The sequence below is a fragment of the Mya arenaria genome, chromosome 9, assembly GCF_026914265.1.
Source record: "Mya arenaria isolate MELC-2E11 chromosome 9, ASM2691426v1".
Classification (NCBI taxonomy): Eukaryota; Metazoa; Mollusca; class Bivalvia; order Myida; family Myidae; genus Mya; species Mya arenaria.
In genome coordinates, this window is record NC_069130.1 from 26,088,911 (window position 1) to 26,103,593 (window position 14,683).

Genomic DNA, 14,683 nt, shown 5'->3' on the forward strand with positions numbered 1-14,683 from the left:
GGGAATGTCAGAGAGCACCTTTATATTAGAAACAATGCGGTTTGACAACCAAACCCTCATTAACAGCCAACAAGCAAACAAACAGAACTTGAGTGCAAACTCAGGTCACTCACATCAGAATATTTATATCGCATCGTCGAAGGTTCGTCGGGAAAAGAGCTCAATGGGGTCCGTAGGAGGAAATACACAGAAGCAAAGCAAACGACGCCGCCGTCACAGCAGACACCATAACTCCAGACAATTACAAAACAAAGGTCTGGGATTCAAGACGCACGCTTGTCCAACAAACCTGAGCATCGAGTTTAAGACAGATGCGGTGGACATATTTGGACACAAGGTTCAGGTTATGCCAGATATATACGTTGGTCTACTTAAGACACCCCAGTTCTTCTATGAGAGTTATTGTACTGAAGAGAAATGCAACTGTGCCGGAATTGACAGCGATGTTTTCAAATCCTCATGCGAAACAAGCCACACTCACACTTACGCTAGTATATTCAAGAACGGCGAGATTGGTTGGTCATACATCAAGGTGCGTTCAGGATGTGCTTGTTCAATTCAGGAAAAGTTGGACCTTTTAAGTAATGGATGACGGCCTTGGTGTCGAAGCCCTTAGTCGACTGCTGTGCAGTCTATGCGTCGACGTCATTCTTATTTTAACTTTTGTATGTATTCATTGTACATCTCTTAGTATCTATTGTTTATTATATTTTGTCCCGGCGATGTCTTATTTCAACAAACATGCAACACAAGCCTTTTAATCATCAAAAAGCTAGAATATTCAAGCACGGAGAGCTTGAAGATTCGGTCTTACAGACTTGGAGTTGGAAGCCCATATGATCACCGCTATTCTTATATAAAATTTTATGTGCGTTCAATATCCATGTGTCGTTGTATATTGTGCAAAAAACGATTAAATGAAGACAGTCCGAGACACAACTTGTATCTGATGAACTCACTATTCATGTGTGTGTACGTGTAAGCTCTCCGACATTCGCAAAACAGTAAGTTAGCATGTGGTTTTGTCAATTCATGACCGTTATGTCCATGTTTAATGAAATAAATGTGAATTTGCTTCGCACGAGTATATTCATCCCTTTAGATCTGTTAAATCAATTTTATAATGTGTATTTATATAATAAGTACAAAAACAACAGCAATTAATGTCTTTAGATGGATTGTAGTAATAATTCATATTAGTGGATTGTTTTGTAATAGGGGGCATTGCCTCTCTTCCAGAGAAGTGTTAGGGGTCATTGCTTCCCTTCAAGAGGAGTGTTAGTGGGCATTGCCTCTCTTCCAGAGGAGTGTTAGTGGTCATTGCCTCTCTTCCAGAGGAGTCTTAGTGGTCATTGCTTCTCTTCCAGAGGAGTGTTCGTGGTCATTGCCTCTCTTCCAGAGGAGTCTTAGTGGTCATTGTTTCTCTTCCAGAGGAGTGTTAGTGGGCATTGCCTCTCTTCCAGAGGAGTGTTAGTGGTCATTGTTTCCGTTCCAGAGGAGTCTTAGTGGGCATTGCCTCTCTTCCAGAGGAGTGTTCGTGGTCATTGTTTTTCTTCCAGAGGAGTCTTAGTGGTCATTGCCTCTCTTCCAAAGGAGTATTAGTGGTCATTGCCTCTTGTCCAGAACACTCTTTGTAATCATTACTTCCCTTCCAGAGGATTGTAAGCGGTCATTGTCTCTCTTCCAGAGGAGTGTTAGTGGTCATTGTCTCTCTTCCAGAGGAGTGTTAGTGGTCATTGCCTCTCTTCCAGAGGAGTGTTAGTGGTATTTGCCTCTCTTCCAGAGGACTCTTTGTGATCATTGCTTCCCTTCCAGAGGAGTGTTTTTGATCATTGCCTCCCTTCCAGAGGCGTGTTAGTGGTTATTGTCTCTTTTCCAGAGGAGTGTTAGTGGCCATTGCCTCTCTTCCAGAGGAGTGTTAGTGGTCATTGCCTCTCTTCCAGACGAGTGTTAGTAGTCATTGCCTCTCTTTCAGAGGAGTCTTTGTGATCATTGCTTCCCTTCCAGAGGAGTGTTTTTGATCATTGCCTCCCTTCCAGGGGCGTGTTAGTGGCCATTGCCTCTTTTTTAAAGGAGTGTTAGTGGCCATTGCCTCTTTTTTAAAGGAGTGTTTGTGGGCATTGCTTCTTTTCCATAGGAGTAATAGGGGTTATTGCCACTCTTCCAGAGGGGTGTTAGTGGTCATTGCCTCTCTTCCAGAGGAGTGTTAGTGATCATTGCTTCCCTTCCAGATGAGTGCTTTTGATCATTGCCTCCCTTCAAGAGGCGTGTTAGTGGTCATTGTCTCTTTTTTAAAGGAGTGTTAGTGGCCATTGCCTATTTTTTAAAGGAGTGTTAGTGGGCATTGCCTCTTTTCCATAGTAGTATTAGGGGTAATTGCCACTCTTCCAGAGGGGTGTTAGTGGCGATTGCCTCCCTTCCAGAGGATTGTTAGTGGTCATTGCATCTCTTGCAGAGGAGTGTTAGTGGTCATTGCTTCTGTTTCGGAGGCGAATTAGTGGGCAATGTCTCTCTTCCAGAGGTGTGTTAGTGGTCGTTGCCTTTCATTCAGAGGTGTGTTAGTGGTTTGCCTCTCTTCGTGAAGAGTGTCTGTGGTCATTGCTTCTGTTTTAGAGGCGTATTAGTGGTCATTGCCTCCCTTCCAGAGGAGTGTCAGTGGGCGTTGCCTCTCTTCCAGAGGAGTGTTAGTGGGCGTTGCCTACCTTCCAGAGAAGTGTTAGTGGTCATATCCTCTCTTCCAGAGGGGTTTAAGTGGGCGTTGCCTTTCTTCCAGAGGAGTGTTTGTGGTCTTTGCTCCTCTTTACGAGGAGTGTTAGTGGAAGTTGCCTCCGTTCCAGAGGAGTGTTAGTGGCTATTGTCTCTCTTCCAGAGGAGTGTTAGTGGTCATTGCCTCTCTTCCAGAGGAGTGTTTGTGGGCGTTGCCTTTCTTCCAGAGGAGTGTTTGTGGTCTTTGCTCCTCTTTACGAGGAGTGTTAGTGGGCGTTGCCTCTTTTCCAGAGGAGTGTTAGTGGTCATTGCCTCTCTTCCAGAGGAGTGTTAGTGGTCTTTGCTCCTCTTTACGAGGAGTGTTAGTGGGCGTTGCCTCTTTTCCAGAGGAGTGTTAGCGGGCGTTGCCTCTCTTCCAGATGAGTGTTAGTGGTCGTTGCCTCTCTTCCAGAGGAGTGTTAGTGGTCATTGTCTCTCTTCCAGAGGGGTTTTAGTGGGCGTTTCCTTTCCTCAAGAGGAGTGTTTGTGGGCGTTGCCTTTCTTCCAGAGGGGATTATGTGGGCGTTGCCTTTCTTCAAGAGAAGTGTTAGTGGACGTTGCCTTTCTTCCAGAGGAGTGTTAGTGGGCATTGCCTCTTTTCCAGAGGAGTGTTAGCGGTCATTGTCTCCATTCCAGAGGAGTGTTAGTGGTCATTGCCTCTCTTCCAGAGGAGTGTTAGTGGGCGTTGCCTCTCTTCCAGGGGAGTGTTAGTTGGCATTGCCTCTCTTCCAGAGGAGTGTTCGTGGTCATTGCTTCTCTTCGAGAGGAGTGTTAGTGGGCGTTTTCTCTCTTCCAGAGGAGTGTTCGTGGGCGTTGCCTCTCTTCCAGAGGATTGTTAGTGGGCGTTGCCTTTCTTCCAGAGGAGTGTTAGTGGGCGTTGCCTCTTTTCCAGAGGAGTGTTAGTGGTCATTGCCTCTCTTCCAGAGGAGTGTTAGGGCTCATTGCCTCTCTTCTAGAGGAGAGTTTGTGGTCATTGCTTCTCTGCCAGAGGAGTGTTAGTGGGCGTTTCTTCTCTTCCAGAGGAGTGTTAGTGGGCATTGCCTCTCTTCAATAGGAGTGTTAGTGGTCATTGCCTCTCTTTCAGACGTGTCTTAGTGGTCATTGCTTGTCTTCCAGAGGAGTGTTAGTGGACATTGCCTCTTTTCCAAAGGAGTATTAGTGGGCATTGCCTCTCTTCCAGAGTATTGTTAGTGGGCATTGCCTCTCTTCCAGAGGAGTGTTAGTGGGCGTTGCCTCTCTTCCAGAGGAGGTTTAGTGGGCGTTGCCTCTTTTCCAAAGGAGTGTTAGTGGTTATTGCTTCTCTTCCAGAGGAGTGTTAATTGTCTTTGCCTCTCTTCCAGAGGAGTGTTAGTGGGCGTTGCCTTTCCTCCAGAGGAGTGTTAGTGGTCATTGCCTCTCTTCCAGAGGAGTGTTATTAGTCATTGCCTCTATTCCAGAGGAGTCTTTGTGATCATTGCTTCCCTTCCAGAGGAGTGTTTTTGATCATTGCCTCCCTTCCAGGGGCGTGTTAGTGGCCAGAGGAGTGTTAGTGGGCGTTGCCTTTCCTCCAGAGGAGTGTTAGTGGGCGTTGCCTCTCTTCCAGAGGAGTGTTAGTGGGCGTTGCCTCTTTTCCATAGGAGTGTTAGGGGTTATTGCTTCTCTTCCAGAGGCGTGTTAATTGTCTTTGCTTCTCTTCCATAGGAGTGTTAGTGGGCGTTGCCTCTTTTCCAAAGGAGTGTTAGTGGACGTTGCCTCTTTTCCAAAGGAGTGTTAGTGGTCATTGCCTCTTTTCCAGAGGAGTGTTAGTGGTCATTGCTTCTCTTCCAGAGGAGTGTTAATTGTCTTTGCTTCTCTTCCAGAGGAGTGTTAGTGATCTTTGCCTTCCTTCCAAAGGAGTGTTTGTGGTCATTGCTTCTGTTCCTGGAAGTGTTAGTGATCTTTGCCTTCCTTCCAAAGGAGTGTTAGTGATCATTGTTTCCTTTCCAAAGGAGTGTTAGTGGCCATTGTTTCTCTTCCAGAGGAGTGTTAGTGGGCGTTTCCTCTCTTCAAGAGGAGTGTTAGTGGGCATTGCCTCTCTTCAATAGGAGTGTTAGTGGGCATTGCCTCTTTTTAATAGGAGTGTCAGTGGGCATTGCCTCTCTTCAATAGGAGTGTTAGTGGGCATTGCCTCTCTTCCAGACGTGTCTTAGTGGTCATTGCTTCTCTTCCAGAGGAGTGTTAGTGGTCATTGTTTCTCTTCAAGAGGAGTGTTAGTGGACATTGCTTCTTTTCCAAAGGTGTATTAGTGGTCATTGCCTTTTTTCCAGAGGAGTGTTAGTGGTCATTGCTTCTGTTCCAGAGGAGTGTTAGTGGTCATTGCTTCTCTTCCAGAGGAATATTGGTTGGCATTGCCTCTCTTCAAGAGGAGTGTTTGAGGTCATTGCTATTCTTCCAGAGGCGTGTTAGTGGTCATTGCCTCTCTTCCAGAGGAGTGTAAGTGTTCATTGCTTTTCTTCCAGAGGCGTGTTAGGGGTCATTTCATCTCTTCTAAAGAAGTGTTAGTTGTCTTTCCTTGTCTTCCAGAGAATTGTTAGGTGTCATTGCCTCCTTTCCAGAGCAGTGTTGGGGGTATTTGTTTGTGTTCCAGAGGAGTATTAGTGGTCATTGCTTCTGTTCCAGAGGTGTGTAAGTCGCCATTGCTTCACTTCCAGAGGTGTGTTACTAGTAATCGCTTCCCTTGTGTTCATTGCTTCTCTTCAAGATGCTTGTAATCGGACTTTGGTTTCATTTACAGAGGCGTGCTAGTTGTACTTACTTCATTTCATTGGCGTGTTTATGATCATTTTGCTTTCCAGAGGCGTGTTAGTGGTCATTGTTTTCGTTCAAGAGGCTTAATTGTGGTCATTGCGAACCTCGAAGAGGCTTTTAGTCGTAATTGCTTCCCTTGCAGAGGCTTGTTAGTGGTAATTTATTTCCTTCTAGTGGCGTGCTATTGGACTAATTCCTTTTCCGTTGGCGTATTAATCGCCATTGCTTTCATTCAAGTGTCGTGTGGCCATTGCTTCACTACTAGAGGTTTGCATAAGTACGTACTTCTTTTCCGTTTGCGTGTAAGTGGTCATTTCTTCCCTTCAAAGGACTTGATAGTGGTCTTTGCTTCCCTTACAAAGACTTGTAAATGTCCATTGCTTCTCTTCCAAAGACTGGCAAGTTAACATTGCTTCCCTTGCAGGGAGGCAAGTAAGTGGTCATTGCTCACCTTTCAGTGGGTTTTTATAGGTCATTGCTTCCCTTCCAAAGACTTGTAAGTGGCCTTTGTTTCCCTTGCAGGGGCTTGTTAGAGGTCATTGCTTCCCATGCAGGGGCTTGTATGTGGTCATTGCTTCCCTTGCAGAGGCTCTTATGTGGTAGTTGCCTCCCTTGCAGTGGCTTGTAAGTGGTCATTGCTTACCTTGCAGAGGCCTGTTAGTGGTTATTGCTTACCTTGCTGAGGCTTGATAGTGGTCATTGCTTTCCTTCCAGTACATGATTAATGATCATTGCTTCTCTTCCACAAAAGCCTGAGCCCTATGGTTAATACTTGTTAATACTCTTGTTAATCAAACCTATCTTAAAAAGAAATAATAAGTATTGTCTTAACATAAATAAAAAATAAGTGAATATAAGCGTGCCTAAATTTCAGACAAATCGTGTCTTACATTCAGAGAAGAAGTAGTTTACTTTGCTATAAAATTGGCTTAAGCCTCTTATGTGACATATGTGGTGTTTATATTCGTGTACGTGGTGTTTATATGTTTATGTCTATAGGTCATTGGCGTAAGGGCCCTTACCTTGTGCAACAAAAGAGGGCTTTTTTGACAATAGAGCCCTGCAGTTTTCACTGTATTATTGTAAGTGAATGATAGGCTAGAAATTTGGATTAAGTTTTTTTCTTGACACGTATACTAAATGTTAAGGGTAATTGGACGTTTTCTATCAATGTATAACAAAAACTTGGAACCTAAAGATGGTAATGTCGGATACATGTACAACTTCTTATTTGGTAATGATCACCTAGTATTATTATGGTTATAGACTTAAGCTAAACAAAATCAAAGCAATGGAAGTGTTTCATTATTGCCGGAAAGGCAGATTGAAATGCTTCCATTGTATGGAGAATACTTTCAGAGCTATTTTCGTTTATTTGAGCTTATAAATAATGTCGAGCTATTTAAAGTTAATACCTCTTTAACTTTTACTTGCAAAAACATTTTACTAAACATTTTGCTAAACTTGTTCTATAAAAACGTCAACGGGTTGTCATGAACTGGCAATTGAAAAAGGAACACACACACAAACAATATCCTACTTAACTTCTGTTCATGTCCTTATTCCATGTTTATATATGACCAGTATGTTTAAGTGTATAATTTGATTACATTTATATAGATTTTCACGATGTAAACTTTCCGATATGTAGATGTTTTTCGTCCGTAAGATAGAGCTCCATTATCAGCCGCCGTTGTAAAACATTTAACTGCAAGACTGTGGTAAAACCCGGTATCGCCCTCTTTTCGTTGATCCATAGACCCCTGTCAGTTTGAGATTGTAATCTTGTATCCTTGACGGCTGCGTCTGAATATAATATTAGACTTTCACACTTTTGGCATTAGTCGTACTTGTGAATTAAATCCCTCGGCATGATGATTCAAAGAAAAACAGACTGAACATATGAACTCTTTTGGGTGACCATCCGGTAAAACCGTTATGTAACAATTAACTAGAATGGACAAATAAGCATTGTATTAATATCGCCATCCCATAAAATGTATACATGTGTTTAGTCCAAATAATTGTACATGTTGACGGATTTTTTACAATTTTTGATACGGCAAATACTTCACGTACAAATTGTGTAATGGGTAGTTATTCCAATAGGGTTTCCGGTTTAAAGAATATTGCGTCTATAAAATATCATAAAAACAAGAAATATTACCAGATAATGTTATTTTACATTAGTTCCGTACACAAAAAATAAATATCCAACGAATTATTATGCGTTTGATGTGTTTTTCTTCATTTCATACTGCCAAAACATAATGATATATACATGAAGGGCACCAGCAAGGCTGCGGTTCACAGTTTACAGCAATCGAAACACTTCCGCTATGGCCGAGTTGTTATGATTGTATCTCGAAGCTTGCCGGAGATGGTCGAGTTGTTACGCTTGGCATAATTGTTGTCTGTGTCAATAAAGTTCTGTTTTATTGGAAAGGTAAATCTTGTGTTTTGATGCATTTAATGCTTGTTTTGTGCAAAATATATTTGCACTTTCATGGTAAAATATAAATATAAACCTAAATATCCATTTCAAACATAAATAGCTTCTCTAAATACAATTCCAATATTTTTCAAACCCCCCTTTTCTGCACAGACCCGTTTAGACGTTAGGGTCTGGAAGAATCCCGTGTAACACGTCTATTATTTGAGACTAACATATGTTTGGCTGTTTATTCAAAGCCAAACTTACTATTTCTTTACAAAATTGAATTTAAGAGTACGGATGCGATCGTATGTACACTTCACCAGTTATATTTGAATAGATCAAAGTTTGTTTTGCATTAGTTTTTAAAGAGGTCACTAATATGATTGTAGACAATCCCCTTCACACCACAAATGTTAGCTTGAGCGAATTATCACCCATTGGTATAATAATCCAGCAACAATGTGTGATGTAAACGAATGTTGAGAAAACATCCCACCATGTTTGCGTATAAAAACGTATCATTATACACCAGTTGTAGTATTAAAATAATGAAATAAACGAAAGAAAAGAACCCAGTCTACAATTGTCCGGTCCTTCTAAGGTTTCAAATCATTGTTCTCGCACTATTTTCCCATCATTCTGTGCCATGACGTCAACACGCAAACTTGTAACATGTCAAAAATTGTCATATCTGCTATGTTAAAAACAATAATTACAAAAGAACAACAGTGGACGTCAGCGCACTTTTGCTGTTGGCTTTACCGTTTTAATACGTTTTCAATAAAAAAAAATGTATAATCCATCTGTGTGAATTGGCTAAATTTATTGAGTTCGACATAAACCTCATTCGAGACCTTTGATTTTTTTGCTCTTAGCCCCCAGCCAAACATTCATAACATTCCTGACGTTGGATGGTATGACCTTAGCCACATTAATATTACATTTTATAACTGTCACAAGTTATGTGTCTTTACATGACATTATCAACATTCGCAATATTTAGTATATTGTGACCAAATGAAGCAAATCCTCTAAATGATTTAAGAGGAGTTCGACACACAAAGTTTCGTGACATGCGTACATCGTACGTCCGGACGGGATGGCTGAGAAACAAAGCTTTGATATGACGATGAAGCAATGAAAGGACAGGGTTACGGACGGGTTTTTCCCCAAGGAAAGGTTAAATGACTTATATAAACGGTTTATTATATACTCAAATATTTCAAATAAAGTGTGTCCATGAACGCTGTCCTCACTCTCAGCTAGCCTCCTGGTGAAGCGGTAGTTGTGACGGGTGTCTGGCAAACGGGGTTTATGTGTGTTTCTATGTGGCCATGTCCGTTAACCGTGGAATGATGAATGGACAGCCCGCGGCACTCTAGGCCTTTTCCACACGGGCATCCGAAATCATGCAGCGGGCCCCCAACATCTTCAAATTGAGAGCGACATTGCATTTTAGACAAATTAATGTTCTTTATACACGTATACGTTTAAAGTTGCCAAACATACGTATACAAATAAGTCAATTGTCCTCCGAACTGTAATGAACTGATGAATTACATGCCTATTACAGTTGTCTCTCTTTATTCACAATGACCAGCAAAATATTCTCATCAAAATATCAACATCAACAATTGATCATACAACATTTATTTCTTGATAAATAAGAGTTTACTATATTTAATGTTCAATTAGGCGTTCTTTCTAAATGCATTACCGACTATAGTGCAGGTATCGTTGAGTTGTTTGAAGTTTCGGCAGTACCCTGTGGACTGCTATCGCCGGTTGTCTGGGTGGAATACGCAGCACATGCTGCCAGAAAGTCTCCGTCTGCCGAGCACACCTGTCCGCTGTACGTGACAGAGTCAATAAGATTCTGAAAAAAAACATACAATATAAATATATATATTTCATAAGCAAAGATATAGATCTCTTGATTTCGCTGTAAGATCATATTTTGTTTCAAGAATGGTCATTGATTTTTATGCCATTCATGCCATCTTGAATGTCCTGATCATCCTCACAATGCATACAAGAAAAGCTAGCATTCCTGCGAGTTTGCATGCGGCGTCAATCTCACAATTAATAAAAGAAATGCTAGTATTCTTGCGTGTTTGCATGCGGCATCAATCTCACAATTCATAAAAGAAATCCTAGCATTCTTGCGAGTTTGCATGCGGCGTTAATCTCACAATTCATAAGAGAAATGCTAGCATTCTTGCGAGTTTGCATGCGGCGTCAATCTCACAATTCATGCAAGAAAAGCTAGCACTGATGCAATCTTGAATGCCCTGGTCAATAAAGCAATAAATTGATGAAACGCTAGCATGCATGCGATCTTATATGTCCTGGTCGATCTAGCAATTAACACAAGAAGCGCTAGCATCAATGCGATCTTGAATGATCTGGTCTATTAAGACAATCACCCGATTAACGCAAGCATTCATGAAATACTGCACGCGCTTGTCAAACTAGCAACTCATGAGAGAAGCGCTAGAGTTTATGCAATCTTGAATGCTCTGGTAAATTAAGACAATCACCCGATAAACGCTAGCATTCGTTTAATACTGCATGCGTTTGTCAAACTAGCAACTCATGAGAGAAGCATTGGCATTAATTTCCCCGATATTGATTTCAGTTCTAAGGTAAATGACCAGTTACATCAAACATGAAGGGTTTGACATATTACGCTGCCTACATTTTTTTGGACACATCTGTACAATACTTCATTAAAGGTAATTTTCGTTGCAGTGCATTTTTTAAACGTTTTAATTTTTAGCATAGCAAGCATCTATGGTACCAATATAGCTTTCATCCGAACAATTAACGAACATGATTTAAAATGGCTTCTAGTTGCCATGCAACTTTAAATATGCCATGCAACTATTGATTAACTTAAACACTGCAAAATACGTACCGACTCTGGTGACTGACACATTGGCCGTTCATGGACGATCTGATGGGCGCTCTCGTGTACAATCAAGCCCCGGTACTCCAGACCGGACGTACACGGACAGAAGAACTCGTATAACTCACCGTTTGCCGGGTCTCGACCTGAATGAAAAATACCTTAGAGCATGTTTGTTAGAAACAGATTGGGATAAAACATGAAATGGCCTGATTGAAATAGCTTACAGTGTTGATAAATAGAACTGTGTCAGCATAATGCGGGTTAATGTTCTCGAATTCCATAATTGTATTGCAGATATTCGACACACCCTTCCGCCAATTTCGGGTATTTGTACTCTAAATGTGTGGTGCATACTGGTGTATTTAATGCATTTTTTCTCTACCATATAGACAGTTATGGTTGGACACTCTTATGGTTGTTGCTCGCCGGATGTCCACACCCCTGGTTGTTGCTCGCCTGATGCCCACACCCCGCGCTGGACTCATAAGTGTTCTCACCTATAGGCCAGCAACTCTGGTTTAGGTTCCTCGCAATCCTGCAGAAGCCGTGGTCATGTTCGTTGTAGTGATCGAACAGGAAGCGTTTGCGGGAATCCGGTTTATTCAAAGGATTGTGCACGCAGCACTGGTTGAGTGGACAATCCGCCTGACTTTTGCAGGAGACGCCGTCCACAGGGGTATCCGTGGAGGGCGCCGAACTCACATCAAATGGCTTAAAAACAGTTAGTTGATTCAGTTTAACGGTACATATTTTAATAGTCTTTGATTCGAGTAAGCTTACAGCTTATGTTATATATACTGAGTACGAGTTTTTCTTCTGTATCTGACTTATACGCCGATAAGTCTATTGCATAAATAAGTGAGCAAATAAATGCATTAATAAATACATAAATTCAGAATTATAGATAGATAAATAGATTTTTTTTTCAGAAAGATAAACATTAGATTATTAGCCTTTCTAAATACAATGGATCGGCTAGTGGGATTACTCGAAATATTCATACACGGTCCGCTTACAACCGTAAGAAGACACTTTTTCAACAGCTCTGACGGGGATATAGTCGTATAAATTATGAATACGTATACCGGTGAAGTTGGAATATTGATGTACGATGTGGTAGGGAAAGATCATTAGATGGAGATTGTTAAGTTAAGGTCAATGTTAATATGTTCATAGAGGATGGTGAAGCGATGCTGTAGGCGAGGGTAGTAAGAGACAGAGTATCATTATGGTAACACAGGAGCTTTGAGGCTGGGTACATGTTGGAAAATATGACAATGACGACAGAAGGAAAGAGATACAAAATGTAACATTTAATACTAGTTAAAACAAGATGTTATATGAAATGATTGACTCACCAATGAATAAACCACCACAAGAATAACAAGTTTGCTTAAGTACATCTTCTTATTATATGACCAGTTTATGCATTGTGGCATTCAATGACATATTCTTATCAGTTTAAAGAGACAGTGTGCCATCAGACTGATAACAAATGGCTGTAAATAGTGGAAATATCATCTACATTATAAACAATTATTTCATTCGTTTTTTTTTGCAGTAAACTGATGGATTATATCAACATGTTTTAACTGTATTGGATAAAACAAAATACACCAAAGTACCTTTTTTCAGAATAAAATAACCAAAGTTAAACCTCCAAACTTAATTTTATACTATATATATATATATATATATATATATATATATTGATTGTAGAGAAATGGACGCATGTCCGAAGATGCACCCCTCTAAAACCATTTTCTTGAACAGCCTCTGCTGAAAGTGTCCCGTCTGAACGAAGAGGTTGTGAGTTCGATATCTTTCTCATGGCTTTTAAAAATGGACACTAGATTAAGTTTCTTTCCAGAGTAATTCCATCAGCTTTCGTCACAAATGAGCGTAATCAAACATTATAATCAACTTATATCATTAAGGTAATGGAATGCACGAGCTGAATATCAAGCTGATACATTGTTCCTGTTTTTGTAAACAAAGGACTTCAAAAAATAATAGTCTCCTCTTCATGCTATAGTATTAACAATTAAATGCTTAAAGTTCATTTGACAATGCCTCTTAATATGTACAATAGTTTCTTGGTAATGCTCATTTAGTCATGAAAGTATGACATGCTATAGCTGCTTAGTTTTAATACGATCGATAGCATGTTATCAAAGGGGAACGGTCACGATGATACTGTAAACTAATTATATTGCTATGTATGCATTATTGTCTCACAAAACAGTCAGTAGAAACGAAACTTTCCTAGCTTAGAGATTTTATAGGTCAGTAAATTCATCCACAAAGAGATTGCTTTCTAGACCTAAGTTGTCTTGCGACGTTCGCTCTAAATTGGAAATCTCATTTACATTGTCTTTATATAGCATAAATTTCAATGGTGCAATCAGCTCGCTTTAAAATCGCCAAACTTTAGCACAGCAAAAAGGGAGAGATTTGTCATTAATAAGGATGAATGACTATATTTCATTAGAAGAATATCATTTGTAACGGAGCACCTAATTGGTGAGGGATAAATGTGTTACGCTTAAACACAAACACTATTTATAAGCACCTCGTTACGAGCATGATCACAAAAAAGAAGATATTTCGTACATTATATTTTTTATCACGTGCAATGCCATTTTTCTGGTTTGATATAACCATCACGTATTTTTCTGTATTACAAATGTATAATATGAATATCACTTCGCACGTCCGTAAACAATTCAATAGGAAACAATATTTGATAATATTCCTGCAAGTCGGAAATTTTACTTTTAATCATAAAAAGAAAATGTAATAGTTCTCTTGATTTCTTGAACAAACACATTCTTAAATCCTTCGTCACTTTATGTCTTTAAACAGGAAATTACCTCATCGACATATTCAAAGATTATGACCAGTTGACGGTTTCTCACTTAAACAGAGAGGAAAAGTATTAGAAATGAACAATTTGTCGTCATTGTATTCGAGAAAACCCATCTAAAAAATCGATTTCAACAGAACATTATCATTATGAAAATTACCAAAATATAACCGATAAATGCCAATAAAATACGAGTAATTCACGTCCAAGCAAAAACGGAATAGCGCGTGACAGTCTTGAAGGTTAGCTGCAATAGTTTAAAGAACCTTTATGTTGCTATTAATAAAACTTGATTTCAGCAATTAAAACCGCTTTATGGATATGAATTAAATAAAGGGATGGGGGATTTATTGGAAATGTTATTTCCGTGGATAAAATTATAAAACAGAGGTTTATCGTAACAATCAACAATGTATAAAAACGGTCAGTCCGGGCGTTGTATCAGTACATTAGGCTACAGGTAAGCTTTTCTCCCACCCCAAATAAGTAGATCCAAATATTTTGTCATGCTGGAAATCCTAATCTGGCCCAATGGCATTAGATATAAAAGTTATACCCGGCATATGGAATTTTGATTTTCACAACGTGTTCCAGCGAAACATTACATTTCAACCTATTTTGTTGAACTAGAGTTGGAGAAGGAATAAAACCTACCCCAAGAGCGTGTAAGATAATTATATTCTCCCCTCCCCAGATAAGTGGATCCCAATATTTGGCCATGCTGATGATCCTTATCATGCCAAATGGCAAAGATAAAACAAGTACCATTATGAACCTGTTGAAGACCGTCGTCTGTAGCACCTTTGAAACCTTGTGTTGTGAAAATATTTAAAATCCAAATAAATCATGTCTCTCTTCAAATGACACCAAACAAAAACACCCTGCATCCAAGAAATAATGCGTCACTTTCATTTGATGTGTTTAAAGAACGATTTGACTATATCCATACTTCGAAACA

General features: G+C 40.0%; 1 pseudogene; it reads right to left on the bottom strand.

The window, feature by feature from the left end:
• Window positions 1-9,210: 9,210 nt before the first annotated feature.
• Window positions 9,211-14,445, bottom strand: LOC128245887 (uncharacterized; annotated as a pseudogene).
• Window positions 14,446-14,683: the final 238 nt, after the last annotated feature.